Raw genomic sequence first — 24,782 nt, forward strand, 5'->3', positions numbered from 1 at the left:
CTTTATGAACAACTGGCAATTCACGAGCTCAAGTCTTGTTATTCAAGTCTAATAACAAGACTTTACTATGGGAAAGCAATCCTACAGATTGCTATTTAAGGTTCTCCAATAAGACTTCCTTCCAAAGAAATACCTAATTTTATTGCTCTTCGTTTGGATGTCTGTATTCCACAAAAGCCCTGTCGCTATTTCTGAGAATTGTTCAGTCCGTAAAATGGCCTTGAACATATGACATAGTTATATCTTCATTGTCAACCCAGTTTTGCTGAGCAGAGTAAGGGAAATATTAAACAAAAATCTGAAAGCGTTCAGATTTTGTATTAAGCCCAGAGGACTTTTTTAATTTTTTATGTGTTACCTTCATTTATTAAATATGTTCTTCGCACTTAAACCATAAAATTCAATTTAACAGCAATATCGCAAAATAATTTTAAAATGAGCATATCTTTAGAATTTCCGATACACAGTCTCGCGCGCGCGTTGGAGATTTTTTTTTTTTTTTTTTTTTTTTCAGTTTTGCCATGGTTTGCTTTGAAATCGTCGAGTTTCTTAATGAAAAAATCAGAAATGCTTTACAAAATATGAAATAGATAACAAAGCAAATTCCAAATTTGAGCTTCCAGATACCCATATTCGGATGGAGACGTACGTTATTCAAAAGTGGATGGCTCTAGGTATAAATTTTTTATTATAATGCGAGCATCATACATACATTTATGCAGATTTTTCATTATTTTTTAATATTATGCAGGGCCCTAATATTTGGTGGCAACAATTTAAAAAGTGATTTGCCGTGAATCAACGCAAAATGCCAAACGCTATTTTATTAGCATCGCTATTTCGTATCTAGAATCTTCAGATTCTAGATGTAATCCTGCGCAATTACACATGTGTAACTAAATAAAAGTAAAGAATATACAATTCATGTGTTGTGGGAGCTATTTACTGAACCATCCAGTTATTCAGTGAAGCATTTAAAGGGACGGAGACTCTTCCTAAGAGGAAGAGCATTTAAAGAGACTAACAGCATTTAAGACTAAGAGCGTTTACTTCCTAAGAGCATTTAAAGAGACTCTTCCTAAGAGGCCCACCAGCGGTCGAGCGGTAAAGTCGCTGAACACTGGTAATTCGGTCCAAGGTTCAAATCCCGCGAACGGGCTGGCTGCATGGGCGTTTTCGTGATTTTCCCCGTGTGTAACGTGTATACGAGCCAGTTTCCCTTAGAAAGACCTCCACGGAGGCATCCCCCCTTAGGCAGATAACCCTAGTTTGCTTTGCCATGATTAAACAAACAAACAAACAAACAAAAAAGTTCCTAACATCAAGTGACATTCGGACGTAGAGCAGTCATTTTTGCGTTTGAGAAAAGAAAAATGTAATTTCTAGTTTGTAAAAACTTCAAATATTTTTTTTTTTTTTTCCGTTCAAATCTCGATTTTTTAGTATATTTTTAAATCCACACCTATATCGAAACTTACATTAAATTTACTTTCGTTTTTGAATTGCATAGATATACAGAAATTTCAAAATTTATTCTTGTTATGCTAATTAAAAAAGCAATTATTAATTATGCTAATTAAAAAAGCAATTATTCATTAAACTTGGAATTTTTTTTGCAAACATTTCGTTGAAACTTCAAAGTCCGAATGCATCAATACTTGTTCGCTCTTTCGTTGCTATGGCGATGGTATTTGGCTGCCGTAGCCATATATTATTGGCTGCCATGCCAGCTACGTCACCGTTACGATGGGCAATCGGGATGCCTATGGCAGTAGCCAGAGAGCGTAAGTTAGAATATCAACAGTTAAATTTAGTTGACGTCTTTGCTGTACTCGGGAAAGTTTTCTCACATTCCATATCTGACATTCCAGTGCAAATTAGCTGAGAATTTCACCGTAATTGGTAGAAAAGTTTTCTGAAAGTTTCACGTTTGCTCCAGTTTTATTTATATTTTTTTTTGTGGAATTAATTTTTTGCTTGATGTGCTATTTTGTAAAATGAAATCGAGAATTTTTTTTTAAATAGAATTTCGGAAATTTTACAAGTATTTCTTAGAAATATCAGGTAAGTTTTTTTTTTTTTTTCATGTGTTACTTAAAAGCTTTTTATTCGGGAACCTTATTTGATCACTATAAGTACTGAGTTACGTATACGCTCAATATTACATATATTTATTGCAAAGCTGTATATATTCTTATTGCAATACGTACATATATTTATTGCAAAGCAGTTTTATTTATCGTTTTGGCTACACTTCTGCAGTTTTGACTTCCAAGATTTGATATTATTTTTCTGCAGTGATCTGCAATACAATGATCTGTTTTTACTATTTTCAGAATGATTTAATAAATAATAAAATATTTTATATGCTGTATTTTTGCATTATTGGTATAAAATTACATATTTATAATGTCAATTTCTGCATGTTTTTACATTGTTTAATATGTACACTGTGGTAATTTACATTTTTTTGTTTACTTGTCATGATATTTTTGTATATTAATACTTTAGCTTCTCTTATGCATGTATGCATAATGATCTATATATAGATTTATCTATACGCAGGTATTTCTGACTTTTAAAAAATAGAAATTTCTTGTGAAAGCTTTCGGAAATTAAAATTAAACACTATTAAATAATAAAGAGAAAACTTTTTAATACCTGAAAGATAGTGGCAGTGTTGATGACGGTATACTAAAGTATATCAGAGGAGATTTGTTACTAGGAGATATATGACGTTAAGGCGAAGAATGGTTTAATCCTAGTATCCGGTGCACACGGGATTTGGCTACTTTTGACGACTTTATGATAAGCAGCAAAAACGGAACATACAGCAAAAACGGGACATATACGATGAGTAGTAAACGGGTCATTCAAAGAATATATATTGTTATACATAGTATATACTATGTATATACACAAATAGCGCATAGTATACTGATGTTTGGATCATTTTTGGTGTTGGCGATAATTTTCAAAATCGCGCCAAGGCTGCACCGTATACTAGGATTTTACCGCGAAGAATATATTTAAATATAATATTGTAGATTTATCCTCAAGTTTACAATTTCTATCTACTCGAACTATTTCCCAAAGTCGGTGGAAGTTTGTTGTCTACAGAAGTTGAAGTAAAAAGCTTGATACATGATAATTGTTGGTGAAACTGACCACTTTTTTCTCTTTTGCCCTATTCTTTGTAAACTTTCAAAGCCAAAGTTATCCTAAATCTTTTGACACTTTAATTTTGGAAGTAAAAGAATATTTAAAACAAGTCATAATTTTCTGCAACAGTTGAATAAAATAAAAGTGAACGAGGTTTTGGCCGTTTTATTTTTGAGAAAGTGAAAATTTTCTCACGTTCTTTTATTAGCAAGAAAGTGCATTGATTTAGTCTTACGTAAAAACGATTGATTGGTTGATTAAGATTTAAGACAAAATACTCGACGTCTTATTGTTAGTGAAGGGCATCTTAAGGGAAACTGGGTGGTATTCACGTTACACATGAGAAAAAACACGGAAGTTCCTATGCAGCCAGCCTGCCCGGATTATATCCGGGGGGGGGGTATCGTCGTTCAGCTAGCTTTTCTGTCAACGGCTGCAGGAGAGTCTATGTGGAAAGCAAAATAGCTTGAAGGAGTCAGGTTTTTATACATACGCATTTATAAAAACTAAACAGATAATTTTTAGAGCTTCGTAAGTAAATTCTGGAACTATATTCTTATTACAATGGCATTTGTTTAAAATATGATAGTTAGAAGTTTCCTTAAATAACTTTTTATCATGAAATCTAGGCTACAACTTAAACTAAGACTGAATATTCTTATGTAATGCAGCGTGAAAAAAGAACAAACTTATCTGAGAACTGCTTTAAATTAAAGCATTTGACGTTACATGATGTCAGCTTTTAAAAGAAAGTTCCGCTTTTGAACGGGGGGGGGTCATTAAAACAGTGGCTTTAAATTCGAGGTCCCCGAAGCAGTTTTATGCGGCCGGCGAATACATTTGAGTATGTATTTCTTACAAATACGGTACTTATAGTTTTAGAGACATAAGTATTGATTTGGTTTGGTTTTATGTGATTACGGAGAAGTTTCAAGGGCTATCTGCCTAAGGAAAGGGATGTCTTCGTGGAGGACTTTCTAAGGGAAACTTACACAAGTTACACATGGGTAAAATCACGTCAGCCCATTCGCGGGATTCGAACCTCAGATCGAACTACCAGTGTTCAACGACGTCACCGCTCAGTTGTTTGGTAGGCTGGTATGGATTGAGCTTACATGCGCACGAATAGATTGGAGCCTGGTCTCAGACCACGGGACTAATGTGTAATGTCGGAGAACTTCCCATATTGCTACAGTCAGGAAATTTGGTTTCCCAGCCGGCTGCGATTCAGTATTCAGGTATTCTCGGTTTTAGTAAGGTATTTAGTGATTGGAAAATATATTGAAAAAAATACATATATTGGAAAATATACTGGAATTACGAGAGAAAAAAAATGCGAGTTTAAAATTTAATATTTAGCTGTCAGTACGTTTGAGTTACGAAGTATAATCAAAAGCAATTTCTCTCAGGCATGTAATGACACTTTAATTTATCCTTTAGTTTGGTTTATATAGTTACGGTAAAGCCCTCGAGGGAGGTAAAATCCTAGGATACGGCACGGTCTTGGCGCGATTTTGAAAACTTTCGCCAACACCAAAATGACTCGCTTGCTCTTCATCACAAATATCGCGTTTACTGCTTATCATAATGTCGCCGAATCCCCTGTGTAACGTATACTCGGTTAAACCATCGAGGGTTATCTGCCTAAGGGAAGGGATATCTTCCTGGAGTAATTTCTAAGGCAAACTGGTTCGTATGTACGTTGCACTCGGGAAAATCACGAAAACGTCTATGCATCCAGCCCGTTCGCCGGGATTCGAACCTCGGTTAAGTTAGGTTTGGTTATTTAATTACGGCAAAGCGTCGAGGGCTGTCTGCCTAAGGGGAGGGATGCCGTCCTGGAGAACTTTCTAAGGAAAATTGGCTCGTATACACGTTACACATGGGGAAAACCACGAAAACACCCATGCAGCCAGCCCGTTCGCGGGATTCGAACCTCGGACCGAACTACCAATGTTCAGCGATTTTACCGCTCGGCCGCTTTTATGCTATTATCCTTTAGATTTCAGATACAAAACAAATATAAATTTGAATTATTTTCCTCTGCGTTATTTTTAATTGTAGTTTATATATGCTTTGATAAATATTTAGCAAGTGAAATTTAAAATTCAATTTTTAAAATTTTGTGCAATTTTTAAATTTTTGTTAAAAGTAATTCTGGTCAGCCAGTTGCTTTCAGATGGTGCATGCGGCCTGGATGCAAACTTAGTTTAATCTAGGCCGACTGTCTTAAAATGCGTACTTTATTTAAAAAAACCTAGCTCAGGCCTACCTTTAAAATCACGTTAAGGTAAATTTCGGACTGATAGGCTCCCTTTCTGCATATCGGACCCACCCGCAGCCGAACGGTAAAGTCGCTGGTGGTGTTTCTGGTACCGTATGCATATTTCACAAGTGCACATTAGCGTAGCCACTGAGGGAGGGGTTTCGAATATGAACCAATGAGCTGCTATTGCTCTTGTGACGCTAAATCTTCGTGCATGTGAGCATATGTTGTTTGCGTTTTAATTTGCATTTGTTTCGCAGTTATAAATATATGGCGTAATAGTAGAAATCTTGTAGTGCTTTCGTTTTCTGATTTTAATTAATCGCTGATATTTCACTTTCGGGATTTTTATCAAGCATTAATATTTGAATTGATGTTCACGGCATATTATGTGGATTAAGAGAATTCAAGTGTATATTTTTTTAATTGAGCTGAGAATGACTGAAAGGGTTACAATGAATCTTCTTATTTCAGTGCTTGCATTCTTTTGATTTTTAAAGTGTAAGGATCAAAATACATTGATCCATTGCTAACATTAAAAATTATATGTAAATAAATTGAATATATTCGTTGTGAAAAAGATAAATGTTTGATGAGTATTTCTTGTGTAGGTAGTGTATTTAAGAGTGAGCAGTTATTAAATGTGAAATTTAACACACTAAATGTATACGAATGTAAATTAGTAAAAGTTCGCATTTTTTTCCCATACGCCTAGTTTTATGTAAAGATTGCATTTGGGCTCAGATGTTTATCATAGATTTCTTTCTTCATCTTATTTACCACTTATTAAGTAATATTTCACATCGATATTTTTGCGAAGTATCCAACATGTGTTTGTATTTATTTCAACCAGGTAGTGAAATCTTCATAATTGCCTATATTTGATCTAACTTCGCAATGAAAAGTTTATTTTGTTCAGAAAATTGCGTTGCAGAATATTTTCAACCATCTTGCTTAAATCTTAAAGCACGCGAAAGGTCATGTGACATGACAGAAATATTACCGGATCCTCATTGGTCCATCCTAGAAGCCACTCCCTCGGTGGTTACACAGATGTGCACTTGTGAAATATGCGTACCGTATACTGTCAGTTCGGGCTGAGGCTCGAATGTCGGGAACGGGCTGGCTGCATGGGCGCTTTCATAATTCCCTTCCATGTGTAAAGTGTATACGAGCCAGTTTTCCTTAGAAAGTCCTCCACGAACACATCCCTCTCCCCTTAGGCATATAGCCCTCGAGGCTTTGCTGTACAGTAAGACCCCGCTTAACGCGGGGGATACGTTCCATCAAAGTAGAGCGTAATGCGAAACAGCGCTAAACGAGGCTATCTTTACCTTTAAATATTGGGGTTAGGGAAAGATGGCTAGGAAATTGGTTAGGTATTAAATTTAAAAAGTATGTTTTTTTAATAAAAATAAAACCAAACGTTTATTTCTTAAAGCCCAAATTAATATCACGTTATTATTTCTTGCAAAAATAAAAACAAAATATAAATAACAAAACGAATATTCTTAAAAAAAAAACAAATAAAATTTTCAGTCAGTCATATTTAGTTAGCCTTCCGCGTTTTCAGTGTTCTGCCTTTTTGTGACAAAAGCATCTAATGTTGTTTGCCTTTTTCTTTTGCGTTGTTCTCTTAAAAGTTCTTAATAAACGGATAGAGCATCTCTAACACCACGCCTTACTTTTGAGCTCCTGTCAAAATTCGGATCATTTTCAATGAATTGATCCATTATTTCAGTTATGGTAGACAAACTCCTTTTTACAAACGCCATCGAAAGTTCTTTTTGCTCTTCTTCTGAATCACTGCTGTCGACATTTTTGTTTTCTTCTTGTTCAGTTAATTCCTTGAGCTCATCATTAGAAAGACTAGCCGCTGCTTCTTGAATTATTTCTTCGACATCTTCCACATTGACCCCTTCAAAATATGTCTGTATAATACCGCACCAAACAGGAAATACAAGTACACTCTTTCGGATATGTATTTGAAACCTATCGCTGCATAATATTTCGGGGAATCCCCGTATGCTGCGAGCGATTTCGTGGAATCCCCGGGTTGAAATAAAAGAGCGCTAAACCGAAACAGCGTTAAGCGGGGTCTTACTGTATTTAAATAAACCAAATGGAACCCTTTCTGCATATCGAGTTGTTAAATTTCAGAAGGCAGCAGAAAATGGATTTCAATATGTAAACATAGGCCCACCAGAGGCCAAGTCTCTGAACACTGGTATTTCGGTTCGAGGTTTGAATCCCGCGAACCTGGCTACATCATCGTTTTCGTGGGTTTCCCCACGTGTAGCTTGTTAATAGAAGCAAATTCGCCTTAGAAAGTCCTCCACGAAGGCATCCCTCCCTTCCGTATAGTGCCTTATGGCCTAACACGTAAACAATCCGTACAATATGTATATATGCGTTACAGATTTTATAAACTTGATATATTATTTGATTTCTGTTTGGCTAATGCAGTTTGACATATTAGATCTTAACTGCTTTGAATTCCTTTCCGATATTTTTGTAATTCTGTTCTTTATATAAATTTAATTGCCTTAAAAATACTAGTTCTTTTTAGTATTTGCGCTTGATAAGTAGCAAAATTTGAAATTGGTATTGCAAGTGTTACTACATATATCCACACAAATTTGGACCATGTTCCAAATGCAAACTTGGGTAAAATATGGACTACTCTTTCTAATTAGTTTTGTGGAGAATTCGAGTTTTAGTTAAGATTTGGACCATGTTAAGTTTTAGGACACAAAGTTGGACCATGTTCCAAATGCAAACTCAGATAAAATATGGGCTACTATTTCTAATTAGTTTTGCGGAGAATTCGAGTTTTAGTTGAGAAAAAGTCTTTTTCTTTTAACTAGTTTTCGAATACAGCATTGCAGTTCGAGCAAATTAAGATAAACGTTTCTTCGTCATCGCTAAGTCGGGTTTTTGAGCTCACTGGCAGAAGTCCCTCTGTTCTTTTCACAGTTAAGCTCTCCCCGTTAGGAAGAAAATGTAATGTCATCTTCAATCTTGGGCTCCGTGAGGATCAGCTCGGAGCTCTGGGAAGTGGAGCCACGGTAGCAGGAGCCAAGAATAACACTGCAAAATTGCAAATTTGCAAATAATATTTTGCGCTGTTCGTAAAATTGCATTGGAGTTTACTTATTCATATTTTGCGGTAAGCTAAGGGAGTTGGATTGAAAATGCACGCTTAAACCCAAAATTACTGATTAAAACAGAAAATTCTTTGCAGAATACATTTGCTTGTTTTCCAGTTAGACATTTAAATACTGTAAAGGCCCTTATTTTCGCGAGCCCGTCGTAAACGCGAAAATTTAAGCCTCGCGAAATGCTTTTTTTTCCCGCCTCAAATAATAATAAAATTCAGAAATTTTCCACTTACCCAAAATTTAATGATTTATTGCATAGTTACAAGCTTTTACTTGACAACTTTCTTTCTTATAACTATTTTTGGAATAATATACAAATATATTTCTCGAATATAAAACAATAAAATTAATAGAAGGCAGCTCATTCACTTCGAATACTATTTATACCAGCTTCTTTGAGGCTATTCAAAATTATCTCATGTTTGGCTTCAATACCGCTAAATACGCGCACAAGCCAAGAAGCGTCAATCGGTTTTAGTCGTGATATTCGCAAGTCCACAGATTCTATTTCCTCTAGAAATTGAAGCTCCTTAGAATATTACTCAATGAACTCATTCTCGAGCAAAAGCTTGAACTCTCCATTTAGACGGGGACGGGTGGCACGAACTTTTCGGACAAAAGGAAGTTTCTTAAAATGCTTTGTGCAAAAGATGTACTTTTGGAATTTTTCAACTTCGAACTTTACTTAGGTAGTTTTGAAATTTTTCAATATTCGATTCTGTTCATATAAATTTCGCGAAATTTTCAAATCCCGAAATCACCGATATATTCATTTTCACGAAAATTAGGCCCGCGAAAATAAGGGCCTTTACAGTAATCAAGCCTCTTGCCGCTCGAATAAATTTTTCTAAGTCTTATATTTCCTATTAAAATCATTTTTAGCCCAAACGGCGTTAGCCCAGAAGGGCTATTAACTTCTGAAATTTTCAAATTTAATTATTATTAGTCCAAAGGGGCTTTGTCCCTGAAGGACTATTGTTTTCGTTTTGCGATTTGCGTCGGAACCCTATAAACGGCGTATCACGTTTCAAATTGTTGCCAACAATTGTTAGAGTCCTGCATTATATTTGAAGAAATTAAATAATGAAGAATCTGCATAAATGTATGTATGTTTCTCGCATTGTGATAAAACAATGGTACCTAGAGTCATCCAGTTGTGAATGGCGTAATCCTACTGCGAATATGGGTATCTGGAAGCCCAAGTTTGAAAATTGGAATTTGTTTTATTATCGATTTCATATTCTGTAAAACTTTAATGAATTTTTGATTGACAAACTCAACGATTTAAAAGCGAAACATAGCAAGACTCTACGGGAGAAAAAAACGTTTTTTATCTCCAGCGCGCGAAAATTCTAAAATTTCCGATACAATAAATTTAATAAATACAGGTAACACATAAAACGTTAAAAAAAGCCCTTTTGGACGTAATTTAAAATATGAAATCTTGCATATTTTTTTTAATCAATTTTTTTAAGCATTTGAAATTGTTGTTTTACTCTTGAATGTGTTAGACCGCAAACTGAAATTTTCAAATTTAATTTTCTTTAATTTAAAAGAAATGAATTCTTTTCAGTTTTATGATTTTATATTTTTAAATTCTTGCCATTTATTTTTAAATATTTGAAACTGTGTTAGTCTTCAGTGTGTTACTGGTAAACTCTTGAATGTGTTAGACAGCTACTTGAAATTTTCAAATTTAATTATTTAATTTTAAAGCTATCCGCTGTAAAATCACGTCAGGATTAATATATAGTTTGGATTCGAGAATCGTAGTTTCTCCAGAGCATCGTTTCGCCATGTCGTTTCCATTTTCCATGCTTTCTAGACCGAGAAATACCTGACATTTACTCGGAAAAGGTCACTTAATTAAAAGAGAACAGTCTGTAGCAACAAGGTCACATCTTTCACAATGAGTAACGTTGATTGTCTTAAAATAACCTGTACATAAACTTTCGATTTTCAGGAGAACATCGTAAATATCGCATTTGAAAGAGACTGTAGAGAAAATCATGATTTCGACGTCCTTAATGTAGAAGAACAAGTGTCAGAGTAAAATATGCACGAAACAATATTGGTACTTACGTATTAACGCAACCAGGCCAAAATTCGCATAAATCGCCAAATTTGGCGACCTTTCTTACGGCAACCTTATGTTAATTTATTAAAGCGAAGTGTGCGTAGTTCGTAGATTCGTTCGTTGCCTACATTGTGCTATTCGTAGATGTTTTTTTTAAGTTAAAACATGTCGCTGTGTACATGGATTCTTGTCAAATATTTTTGGTTAGAAAATTTACGTTTTTGCTATCTAAATTTTTTTTTTGTTTTTTTTTTTGTTTCAGAGTTTTAGCTTAAATCGTGTGTTCAAAACGTAGTTTTTGCATGTGTGAAAACCGCGTTTTTGGAGACGTTTTAGGCTTAAAGTTCGAAATATAGACAAGAATCCATGTACACAGCGACATGGCACAATGTAGGCAACGAACGAATCTACGAACTACGCACACCTCGCTTTAATGAATTAACATAAGGTTGCTGTAAGTAGGGTAAACAAAATAATATAAAAAATGTATTAAAAATTATCTGTAATTAATAAATGTAAATTTTCTATTCATACTTTTTTACTCAAACTTACAAATCGCGCCAACCTGGTTGCGATAATACGTAAGTACCCAATATTTTACAAGAAGACAGGTTTTTGAAACTGTTGAATGAACTGAGAATGATTTTGGGTCTTTACTATTATCACAAGGTTCATTTTGAGGTTTGCTGTAGCATTACTGCAAGGTAAAATCTTCAGCCTTTTCTTACTCCTTACAGCCAGAGGCAACCGCTTCGGTTCTGGCTGCAAGGCAGAAACAACATCTTATAATTAAGGCCTGCTCATTACATTTAAATATCTGATCATTCGTTAGACTTTCAGTTTCAATTAATTAGTGAAATATTTTCTTGATTGCCTTCATTTCTCCAAAATTAGATGAGTTTTCCATCAGAAATGCTCAACTGACGGATACCGTAGCTTGTCTTCCATGTGTAGAACCAACCGACACTTGCTATAAAATCATTATTTAAAATAATTCCGAAAATGGAACACATTTTGTTGTAAATTAGGCCTTGAGACAAGCACAAATTTGTCCTTGTGAACTGCGTAAACCAAACATACAAAGCTTCACTCACTTCTTTAGAGCCACACTTTTTTTTCATACTTTTTCCTTTTAATGCACACTGCGTAATAACTTAATGCGTAACACTTTAAAATTCCTACTATTAGCTCACACTCTCCATCTTGTTCAAATTTCAGTCGTTAATAAAATACTTTTTATTCATCCACTCAAGTTCAAATGCATTTTTTTTAACTTGTAGTGGATGACAGTTGATGTTAATACAGTTTTTTTCGCATAATAAAATTTTAAAATTTTTAATTAAAATTTTTATTTGTATTTTTAAAATTTTTCTTTCTTAACCTAAGCGGGAATTGACGTTAAAATTTTTTATTTAATTAATTGTGAATTAATTTTCAACCGTTAATAAAATACTTTTTCATCCACTCAAGTTCAAATACATTTTTTTAAACTTGTGGATGACAGTTGATGTTAATACAGTTTTTTCACATCATAAAATTTCTTTAAATATTTAATTTAATTTTCTTGTGTTTTAAAAATTTTTCTTTGTTGACCTAAGTGGCAATTGACGTTAATAATTTTTTATTGAATTAATTATTATTAATTTTCAACCGTTAATAAAATACTTTTTATTCATCCACTCAAGTTCCAATACATTTTTTTTAAAGTTTTAGTGGAGGACACTTGAAGTTAATACAGTTTTTTCACATAATAAAATTTGTTAAATTTTTAATTAAAAAATTTTTATTTGTATTTTAAAAATTTTTCTTTTTTGACCTAAGTGGGAATCGACGTTAATAATTTTTTATTTATTTAATTGTTAATTTTATACCGTTAATAAAATATTTTTTATTCATCCACTCAAGTTCCAATACATTTTTTTTTAAACTTGTAGTGGATGACACTTGATGTTATACAGTTTTTCACATATTAAAAATGTTTAAAATTTTAAATTAAAAGAAATTTTTAAATTTTTTTGTATTTTAAAAATTTTTCTTTGTTGACCTAAATAGGAACTGACTTTAAAAATTTTTTATATGACTTGTTTCTTCTTCTGTTCTTTTCCTAAGAGCCTACCACCAGCCGAGCGGTAAAGCCGATGAACACTGGTAGTTCGGTCTGAGATTGGAATCTCCCGAACGGGCTGCCTAAATGGGCGTTTTCGTGGTTTTGTAACGTGTTCGGTAGAATGTAAAACAAAGGCATCCCAACCTTTAGGCGGATAGCCCTCGTTTTAAATGTCCTTATTTTATTTTAAAGAGATGCGAGGAAAATACTTCTTGGACAATGCATATTTTAAAAAAAAGTTATTTATTTTAACACTAATAGAACAAAAGGAACATTAAGCACTTTATTAAAATATACTTTTTAATGATTTTTAAATGCATACGTAACATTCCTTTGCTATATGCTTTGCTATATAACTCATTTAAACAAAAAATGTGTAATGAGTAAGTAACTTTGTATGTTTTCTTAATCAAAAGTTAAAAAAAAAAAAAATGAAACTTTAGTCAAACTTAGGTTCCTCATGATGATCAAAATGATATAGCTCTTTTGTGAGCACTTAACCGGAATTAAGCTAGCAGCATGTTTGCTTAATTTCCTAATGAAAGTTTCCGCTTCGTCGAAAATAATGTTGATACTAAATAATTTAATTTTATGCCACATTGGCTCATGACTCATCAGATGAACTAGATTGCATCAGAAGTCGCAGGTTTCCTTAAGGTGTTTCTCATTTTTAACTTTGATCTTATAACATTGTTATTTTAATTCTGAACTAGGAGATTAGTTGTTTACCTCCGGGTTCTTTCAGTGAAAACTGGAGTAGAGCTGAGGAGGCGTACCATTCCTGTTTCGTTCATAATTAAATAATTCAGTCCCCCCTTGAATCATAAGAATAAGTGTTAATAATAAATACATGTTTAAGATTATTTAAATAAATAAGTAAATTTATTTACTTAAATAAATAAGTGTTTAAGATTTACTTCGTAATTTTTAATATAGATATTTTGAGTTTTTATACATTGACTTGTCGGGAAGTGAGAACTGAATTAATTGAATGAGAAATACTGAATCGTCTGTCCAAAAACTGTTTCGATTTTGTTTTGTTTGCTTAATTTCTTTCATACATTGTTTTAAATTTATTATAGTATTTGAATAGAACATGTGGCAACGATTACATAATTCTTCAAATGATATAAATTTATATGCATTCTGAGTTATAATATGAACGAAATGTAATGCTGAACGAAATGTAAGTGAAGCTAGCGCCGGAGTGTCGCTATGGTAAACAAATAGAGTGATGTTTAAAGAGTACATTTATTCTATTGTGGTTTATGCGCTATTGACGAAGTAGATTTAATTCAATCCAATAAGTTTAAATGAAATGCAAGAAAAAAATGCGTATAATTTAATATTCCGTACAAGGAAGTCATGTGGTGTACACATCAGATTTTTTTCCTTAAAACTTGAAGTAGCAAGCATTTTAGAAGCACATTAATTAAAAATTAAAAGAATTTTTTTCCCCATAATTAGCACAAATTTTGCGTCATATTCACTGAAATTTCCGCTTTGGAAGTAAAGTAAAATTGGCTAACCGGTAGTTCTTTAGGTGCACTAAATCCTTCAGATACTTTCGTTCAGGTACTTTATTTTAAATCTCTTTCTTTTACGAATCCAATTTTTAAAGCAAACAGTTTTTAAGTTGAGTCGAAATTTCCACATCGAAAGAGTTTAAACCCACGAGCTCTTTGCATGCTCAACCGAGTTGCTAAGAGTATTTTCTTTTCATTTTAAACTCTTCATAGTATTTATGGCATAGGATAGATTTAAAATCGTGTTCTGGTTCAACAAAAATGTACTTTCGAAATGACAGAACTTATCTAGTGGTTCATGAAACCGCGAGGTGAGTAACGAACTACCATGAAACGTGTACTCGTGAAGAGTCTATCATATTTATTACAGGCCCACCAGCGGCCGAGCGGTAAAGTCACTGAACACTGGTAGTTCGGTCCGAGGTTCGAATCCCGCGAACTGGCTGGCTGCATGGGCGTTTTCGTGGTTTTCCCCATGTGTAACGTGTATACGAGCCAGTTTCCCTTAGAAAGTCCTCCACGAAGGCATCCATCCCCTTAGGCAGATAGCCCTAGTGTGCTTTGCCATAATTAAATAAACCAAACCAAACCATATTTATTACAATATTATTTAAGTAAATACATTATTGCATTAGTTGATTTTCTTGTATAGTGTTTGTAATTTATAAAGCTAAATTTATAATGAAAGGCAAAATTCGATATTTTTCATATTGGTAACGTAATTGCTAATTTGTTTAAAATCAAAGGAAGAAACCTTTTCCGCTTAGCATTTTGTGTTGTATAATTTAATGTATTTTGACTAGGTGTTTTATGAAAATGAACATCTTGGATGCTCATATATATATCTCTAAATAACGTCCCACAATTTCAGCTTTATTCTTGCGATATTATACACACACTGGCCAATGAATAAGAAACCGAAGATCAATATTTTATTGGACCACCTCTTGCACGGATAATTGCTCTGTTCCTTAGGGCATCGAGTCTACATGCTTTTAGTGCATTTACGTCCAGAATATACCATGCATTGGCTATGTAGCTAGAGATCTTGTAAGTTAGATGGAAGAGGAGAGTGCTTTTGGATGCGTCTTTCCACCATATCCCACACATTTCCTATGGGGTTAAGATTCTGGCTATGCGGTGTCCAGGGAAGGTGTTGGAAGTCAGAATGATATTCGGCGAAACAATTTTGAACACTTCTGACCCGATGAATAGTTGCATTGTCGTCCATGAAGTATCCTTTGCCAATACAACATTGCAGACTGCTGAATGTGGCGCGGTAGGTGATGCAGATCACTTTCTCTTCAACTGCCTACAAACCGATAAACTGCATTTAAAAGTGCCAAGCAGTGAATACTGGCAGCAATGGGCGGAGAATACCTGCTTCAACAAGCAGACGAAAACTTTACTTAGTTCTTGTTCAACTTATTTGAAGAGAACCCTACGCAGGAAAAATTAAAATACACGCGCACGGGCATTTAACATTTTAATAAATAGATATCTCGTAAATTGTACTCTTTTGCTATCGAGGAAATACCAGAGTGTTCTCGTAGAATTAAAAAGCTTATAAAAGCGGGAGGAAAACATCTCAATTCAGTTGTTGTTTACTTAGTTCTGGTTGCTGCTTGTAACGAATTCGCGGCGAGATCGGATTAACTTTCTCTGCTTTGAATTGTGTTCTTTTGTGTTTTAGTAGTTTTTATTAACTTGTCCCATTATTAACTTTTATCGACTTCTGCATTCAATCCATTACGAACCCGTACGCACGCAACAATATGCGACCACTACACTGAGAACTATGGCCATTATGCACATAAAGATATAAAATATGAAAGAAAATTGCTAACAAATTACAAACTTAATTTGGATATGCCCCTTACATCTTCCGATTTCAGTTCGCCTACGTCCGCTTCAAGGAATCTGCACTGCGACACTTACGTAATTAGGTCATCTGCAATGATCCGCACTTCTTAAAAGCTCTTGTACAATCACCATTCAAAGCTAAAACAAAGAAGCCGAGTTTACAAATACTTTCAATGCTTTCGTTTCGCAAGCGTGTGTAATTAATGGTTTTGCTGTTTTCATCTACAGTTTAAGAGCATGTTGCGCATATGTTACCGTGAAAAACCGAAATTGGAGAATGTCAACTTTCACCGGAGAATGTCAACATTCACCAAATACGCCCGTGAAAGATCGAATATTTCTTTACATTCTTGTACATTCGGACCCTCACCGGTGTATGTCGACAATCACAGATATGCTCTGGTGTAGGTCGAAAAGAGAGGAGTATATGTACAGGCTGCCATTGCAAAAGGAAGTGATCCACAAATAAATGCAGTTCTAAAAGCAAGGGCCTTTTGCGCAATTCAAAGTGTCATAATAGTTTAGGTTGTTGCAATAAATAAGATTTGAATCACATAATTTGGTAAGTTTATAACTTCTATTATTTTCCTTTCTCATTTTGAATGTACTGTGTGTGTTTTAAGTTCTTATATTCTTAAGTTCTTATTCTGAGTTTCAAGTGCGTTTTTTCGCGAATGAATTACGGAGAAGGAAATATAATATTCTTATATGTTCAACATTCACCATTAGTACATGGTGAATGTCGACATTGACCGGTGTAAGTCAGAAATAAGAGTATTTGGAAAATATTTCGGACCATACACCAAGCGACTATGTGAATGTTAACATTCACAGTTGAAAGTCGACATTCTCCAGATTTCGGTGTTTCACCGTAACACATACATAAAATTGAAGCACCCATAGTAAACCAGCCATAAAACTGAAGCACCCATAGTGTTATGTAAACAAGAAGAAATGTTTCAAGAAAAGTCCAAGAAGATGTCAAAAGAAATTATTTGTAAAAAAAAATGATGCTGTTGATTATGGAGCTATTTGCGCTGTCCGAAATTCCAGTTATCTAATAAGCAATTTGTATGTCTGCCATGTCAATCACTATTCCAGCCATGACTAAAATGTTAATGGGGGGTTTCTCTCATCCAGAACTAAATCATGACATGAATATAAAATCAATGCAATCGATTGGAAGCAGTTATGAGATAAAATAAAGTATCTACAAATAATCGCATGACGATAACATCGCAAACATGCTTTTTTCAGGCGTTAATAACTGTAAATGGATATTCCTATAATGATTTGTGAGCGCAAGATGGAAAGAAGGATAATTTTTACTTTCATATTTTTTATTCACTAATAAATTTTTGCTGAGAAAAATAAGAAGGAAACTTAAGCATAGAAAATTAATGCAACTTATAGCACTCAATAGAATTTTAAACCGACATAGTTAACTAAAAACGACCATTAATAAATCATTTTTATAAAGTTTTTACTGGTAATTTGCATGAAAAGTATAATCTATAAGTTGCATTTAATTAATTAATGCAATAATTTAACTTTTTCAGCAAAAATTTATTAGTCAATAAACTGTGAAAGTAAAAATTATCCTTCTTTACACAGTGCGCTCACAAATCATTATGGGAATATCCATTTACAATTATTAAAACCTGAAAAAAGCATGTCTGCGATGTTATCGTCATATGATTGTACTTTGTAGATACTTTACCTTTTACCACGATATTTTCGACGACGATGTTTTTAAACTGCGAAGTTTTTGAACCGCTTTATTTTCGACGACGATGTTTTGTATCACGATGTTTTAGGGTTGCGATGTTTTCTCTTTGCGATGTTTTCTCCCACGATGTTTTGTAGCACGACGTTTTCGCCTTGCGTTGTTTTCTCCGCAACGTTTTCGTCCGCGATGTATTTGCTGCGGTGTTATCGGCGGACACCAGTTATTTACAGCTATTTAAAGTGGTGTGTATCATTATTATTTGTAATGCATTGTCAATTTCTACCTGCTTATCCGAGTGATCGTTTAATAAAATATTCATCAACCCATAACTAGTAGGAAATGTTCCTAAGATGTACGAAATATTTGATTTTAGGATATATGTGTTGAAATAGAGAAAAATAAAATAAAGGCATTTCAAAAGTGATCAGTGAGTTCCTTAGTCGAAAGGCAGGTATATAAATACACAGAAAAGGCTGTTCGTAAAAAGATTTATATAAGAAATACAGTGGATATGTTAGAATAAACAGAACTTTATGAAGCTATATATCATTGCGCGTATTATCTCTGACAGGGCAAAATAAACATAGTAGAATTATGTGGAAAGATCGTATAAAAGAAACTTATTTTTCTAACATTGAGCACTGTCGCGAAAAAATGTTTTCATGCATGATAGGCTGACAAACATTTCTTGGAACTATGAAATTGGATATAATAAAAAAAAAAATCTAAAAGCTTTCATATTTTATTTTACTCCCAAAAGGGCGTTTTTTGAACATTTTGTGGGTTACCTTTATTTATTAAATATCATGTTCTTCGCAATTAAACCATAAAATTCAATTCAACGGCCATATCACAAAATACTTTAAAAATGAGCATATCTTTAGAATTTCCGATACACAGTCTCATGCGCTGGAAATAATTCCCCCCCCCGGTAGAGTGTTGCCATCGCTCGCTTTGAAATCGCGGAGTTTCTTAATGAAAAACTCGTAAATGCTTTACAAAATATGAAACAGATAATAAAAGAAATTCCAAATTTGGACTTCCAGATGCCCATATTCGGGTGGAGACGTGCGTTATTCAAAATTGGAGGGCTGTAGGTATCGCCGTTTTATCACAATACGAGAAGCATACAATTTATGCAGATTCCTCATCACTTATTGTTTTTAAATCTGTTGCAGGGCTCTAATATTTGCTGGCAACAATTTAAAAAGTGATTCGCCGTTTATAATGAATTAACGCAAAATGCCAAAAGAAATTAATAGCTCTTCTGGGCTAACGCTCTTTGGGCTAATAAACCTCGGGTAAAATGATCAGTTAAGTCGTACTATCATAATAAGTCCCATATGTTAATTGCGGCAACAACAATTTCAGTAGAAATTTTATCTCGACAATTTTATTTTTTGCAATAAAATTTTATTAAAAACCGTTTATTAGATTTTAATTTATCTCTTTGCATTTTATTTAATTTTAATTATTTAATTACCTTAATCTTTATTTATTTAAATTTTTTACATTAAATAATTATCAATTAATTAATAATTTATGAATATTAATTATGAATTCATTTCATTAATAAATAACTATTTAATTTTTAAATTATTAATAATTTTAATTGTCATTTTATTTATTCATTTCCTTTTGTTCCTCTTTGGTGACTGTCTTCCATATAGCTCCGGAACTCCTAATTTTAGAAATTAAGCCCTGATGAGTTCGCTTTAAGTAAGTGATGAATATTGTTACATCATTGCTGCAGGAAGAGCTTTGGAAATATATAATGCAAGTAGTATAAAAAAGAAATTAATAATAATAGACGATAGAAAAGAAATCTAATTTTTACTTCCTTGCACGAAGTAAAAAGGAAGTATTGTAATTGCGAAAAGTTTCAGGCAGCATATTTCAATGAAAATATCCAATTTGACCGCTATCGAAAGCAATTTAACGATATTTTTGCGTGACATCCGTGCGTAAGGACAGAATAAAAAACACATTTGCTCCAAAAAAATTATAAAGCTGCTTTAAAATGAATTCTGAAGAGAATTTTTCGTGGCGTCTGTACAAACGTATGTACGTATCTCGCATATCTCAAAAACGAGTAGCCTCAGAACGTTGAAACTTTGTATATAGGACTGCTATAACATGTAGATGTGCACTTCCTATTATGGTTGCAATTAACTATATGCATATATATATATATCCACTCTGTTACCCAAAAGTATATAACTATATGCATATATATATCTACTGTTACCCAAAAGTATATAACTATATGCATATATATATCCACTCTCTCTAACCCGGCTGAGTGATTTCAGTTTCTTTACTCTTATATGTTTGTAAATTGTACATTTTTGGCTTTAAAAATGATTGAATTATGTTGTCCTTATCTTCCGGTTAAGGTTTTTATGGCTTTAGTAAATCTGTATGCAATATTTGTACAATTATCAACAATTTAAAAGCTGTTTAAGTGCGGTTAAGTTTTAAATAACATGGCGGACATATTTGTTTACATTTGAAACAGCAGAATTGTAGATTTGTTGCCAATCTAGAGAGACTAAGCTTTGCAAGAACAAAGATAACGCCTTCATTTATTATTGCGAATTAAATCATGCTTAATTCTTTCTGGACGTTTTTCGAGGAAATAAGTGTTTAAGCTTAACTTCGTAATTTTTAATATAGATATTTTGAGCATTTATGTATTTTTGCCTTCTCGCGAAGTGAGAACTGAATTAATTGAACGAGAAATAATGAATCGTCTGTGAAAGACTGTTTCTTTTTGGTTTTGTTTGCTTAATTTCTTTTATACATCGTTCTAGCTTTATTATAGTATTTGAATAGAACATGTGGCAACGATTAGATAATTCTTCAAATGCATTTGTGTATTCGGAGTTATAATCTGAACGAAATATAACGCTGTTAAGTGAACCTAGCGCCAGAGTGTGGCTATGATAAACAAATATAGTGAAGTTTAAAGAGTACATTTATTCTATTGTTGTTGATGCGCTATCGACGAAGTAGAGTAAATTTTTTTTCAGTCTCTCCAGGTCATCATAACAGTGTTGAGATTTCGTAGTAAACTACAACTGATATTTTTTTTGTGTGTTTTTTTGTTATAAACGTTTTGGTTGTAAACACCATTTATTAAATATGACTTCCTTCCCACTTACGCCACATAAGATGGAATTCAACAGCAAAATTACAAAAATTTTAAACGCAGCATAGCAGTATATGTTTAGAATTCCCGGTGCATCGTAAAGTACTACATATATTTTTCTTTTTCCTGTTTTTTGTAAGTTCATAGTATCAATATTCAATTTTCTTACTAACATGACTTTACAAAACGTTTTTCTTGTTTTTTTATTATTAACATTTTGTGTGTTTGCCTTGCTTATTAAATCTCACGTTCTTGGATCTTACGCCACAAAAATTCCATTCAACTGCCAAATCTCAAAATATTTAAAAACAGCATATCTTCAGAATCTCCGATAAACAATCTCGCTTTTTGCTGGACGTAAAAAACGTTTTCTTTTTCAGTTTTCCAGTTCAAAAACGTTTTTCAGAAAAGGAATACCTTTTTTAAGCCATTGGAGTTTTTATAGGTATTATAAGGTAAATTTCAGCAGAAAATATTTATTTCTATATTGAAGTGATCGCAGCAGTTCGAAATGTTCTGTCTGAGACGGTACTATTCAAGCGAAAACAACTTCTGCAGAAACGCAGCAAGAGAAATAGCTAGGTACAGCTATCTATCGATTGTGCTGTTGTGTTAGAATCCCCAGACAGCTGTTCTTTGTGTATGACTGCTACTCGTTTGCTTATTAGATTTGCAATATCAAATTTTCTATGTTATATTTAAGTATAGTTATCTTTAACGAGCACTATTGTCAACTGATATATGTAGATGAACACCATTGAAATCATTATGAATCTAAGTAATTTATGAAAAAGCTAGGTAATTTTTTACTGCATGTATTAAAAAAAAGCCGTATGTGCACCACATGACTTCCTTGTACTGAATATTAAATTATACGAATTTTTATTCATTTCATTTAAACGTACTTCCTCCAGTTTCATTAGAGATATATTTCTCGTTCAGTTAATTCAGTTTTCAGTTCGCGACAAGGCAAAAATACATAAAAACTTTCAATATTCTCATTAAAAATTGAAAGGTATAGAAAAACATAAAACACCAAATACAGTTAAAACAATTAAAAAAATTTTCACAATTGAAAGTACAGTTTCTACACAAAAATACGCCATTCGGCCAGCGGGTAAGAAGACAGATTTCTCGATGCAAAAAAAGGAAAGTTTACTTTTGGTCAAAAAGACACTGAAGGTGTAGAAACTGACTTAATTTGTTGTCGACGCTGTGCGAAGTCAATATATGGGATAATTTAATAACTTAAATGAAAATTCCAGAATGGATTAAGCATAATTTAATTAACAATAATAATCACGTTACTTTGTTGCGAAGCTTAGTATCTTTAGATTGGCAACAAATCCACTATACTGCTAAGTTTTAAATGTAAACAAATATGACTTTTATGGTAAAAAAAAAAAAAAAAAAAAAAAAAAAATTAGGCTTAGTCTCACTTAAACAACTTAACTCACTTAAACAAGAAGGCAGATGTTTCTGTCCACAGAACTAAAATTCCCACTCTGCGAAACTCACTGAAGGTGCAGAAAGAATTAATTCACTGTTCCGCTAAGTTTCAAATGTAAACAAATATGCATATTATGGTAACAAAAATTCGGCGTAAGAGCAATTAAAAATTTTTGAAATTGTTGATAATTCTACAAATATTGTATGCAGATTAACTAAAGGCATAAAAACTTTAACCAGACGATCGGAACCACGCAATTCAATCATGTTTTACCAACATATAGGAATAAAAAACCTGAGATCACTGAGCCGAGTAACAGAGCGATCAAATTATACTTTCGATGCGGCCGATTGCAACAAAAAAGGAAGGTGAACAACTACGGGTTGTAGCAGTCCTATATACAAAATTTCAACGTACTGAGGCTGCTTGTTTTTGAGTTATACGAGATACGTACGTACGTACGTACGCCACGGGGAAAAAAACACTTCTGCATCCATTTTAAATCAGTTTTATAATTCGTTTGATTAAATAGTCCTTAGGTAAAGATGTCACGTGAAACCATCGTTAAATTGCATTCGATAGCGGACAAAATGGATATTTTCTTTGAAATATGGTGCCCAGAATTTTCGTGATTACAATGCTTCGTTTATTTCGTACAAGGAAGTAAAGAAGCAAATCCAAAATGTCGAAATTTATGTTTGATTGTGAAATTTGAGTGCCATAATTGGTTACCAAATGCAGTGAAACAGGGTATGCCTATCCTAGTCCCAAGAAAACACCCCTGACAGCAACCAATATTTCTGAGAACGTAATTAAATGATTGTTAGATATTCTCATTTACTGGAAACTTCGTAATTGTCTGAGAGAGATTTCTCTAATGTAACTTCTCATGATGACCATTTCCGAAAGAGATTAGCACTTCTAGAAATTAAACAAGCATCGGGATTGGATATTATCAACAGTAGTCTTCTGTAAGCGGAGCACCTCTACAGAAGAGTAAAATTGTCTCGAATTCTGGGTAGTCGTTTTAAAAGATTTCTTCGGTGAAGCATTTTATAGCAACTATCTCCGAAAATGACCAGTATTTCCTCTACGTATAACCAACTCTGATGGCCAGTATAGCTAATGTACCCATCGGTATTGGACATCACCAATAGTCATGCTTATTAAAGCCATAGGTAAAAAAGTCAGCTGTAACCGTTCGGTGATCATTTTGAGTAAGATTGTATGTTTACATTCTCGGATTTATTTACTGTAACGAATTTTGTATACATGTAAATAATTTCAGTGAAATTACATGTTAATTGTAGTAGCTTTTATTTAATGTTACATGAAAGGCCTCTGATATCTTCACATTGAGGTTATAAGATATTTTTCCCGCCTTCTTAGCAAGCCTTCGTGGTGTAGTGGTCTGCACGCTCGGCGCGTAATTGAGAGGTTCGCGGTTCGATTCCCGGCGAAGGAGTTACTTATTTTTAATTTTGCACGCTTCCAAAAATACCTAATGTCTCTACAATGGCGCACGAACTAAAAGGGTCTTGGATGATGATTCTCCTCACCCAGGATTTGGCGATTAGGTCCCCCCCTAAAAAAAAAAAAAAAAAAAAAAAAAAAAAAAAAAAAAAAAAAAAAAAACTGAAATGATTCAGATTTTAAATTACGTCCAAAGGGGCGTTTTTTAACATTTTGTGTGTTACCTTTCTTTATTAAATATCATGTTCCTCGCACTTAAACCATAAGATCCAGTGCAACAGCAATATCGCAAAATAGTTTTAAAACGAGCCTATCTTTAGAATTTCCAATACAGAGACTCACGCGCTGGAGATAAAAATGTTTTTTCTGCACAACGTTGCCATTTCTCGCTTTGAAATCCTTGAGTTTGTTAATCAAAAATTCGTCGAAGTTTTAAAAAGTAGGAAATCGATCATAAAACAAATTTCAAATTTCAAATTTGGTCTTCCACATGTGCATATTCGTTGGAGGATTACGTTATTCAAAATTCGATGACTCTATGTACCGTTATTTTATGACAATGTGAGAAATATACATAAATTTACGCAGATTTTCATTATTTAATTTCTTCAAATATAATGCAGGACTCTAACATTTTATGGCAACAGTTTGAAAAGTGAACCGACATTTATCCGTCCGACGCAAAATGCCAAAACGAAACTAATAGTCCTTCGGGATTCAAATACCTTTGAACTAAAAAAAAAAAAAAAATCTTCCTTTAAAAGGGGGAGTATATAAGGTATTTCTCCTGCCTTCGTGGCGTAGTGGTCTGCACACT

At 33.4% G+C, this 24,782-nt stretch overlaps 1 protein-coding gene across 2 annotated transcripts in view; it reads left to right on the forward strand.

The window, feature by feature from the left end:
- Positions 1 to 24,782, forward strand: part of LOC118193431 (thyrotropin-releasing hormone receptor-like) — a 380,180-nt gene that overhangs the window by 130,277 nt on the left and 225,121 nt on the right. Inside the window, exon 1 of one of the 2 annotated variants that reach the window (XM_035364524.2) lies at positions 1,817 to 2,064. The exons of the other annotated variant lie outside the window; for it this stretch is intronic. The gene's annotated coding sequence lies outside the window, so the exon portion shown is untranslated. Of the gene's footprint in view, positions 1 to 1,816; positions 2,065 to 24,782 lie in introns of those variants that run through there. 2 annotated transcript variants of the gene reach the window in all.

Source organism: Stegodyphus dumicola, chromosome 2 (genome assembly GCF_044657685.1).
Source record: "Stegodyphus dumicola isolate Sdum_Otavi_A_Nest chromosome 2, ASM4465768v1".
Lineage (NCBI taxonomy): Eukaryota > Metazoa > Arthropoda > Arachnida > Araneae > Eresidae > Stegodyphus > Stegodyphus dumicola.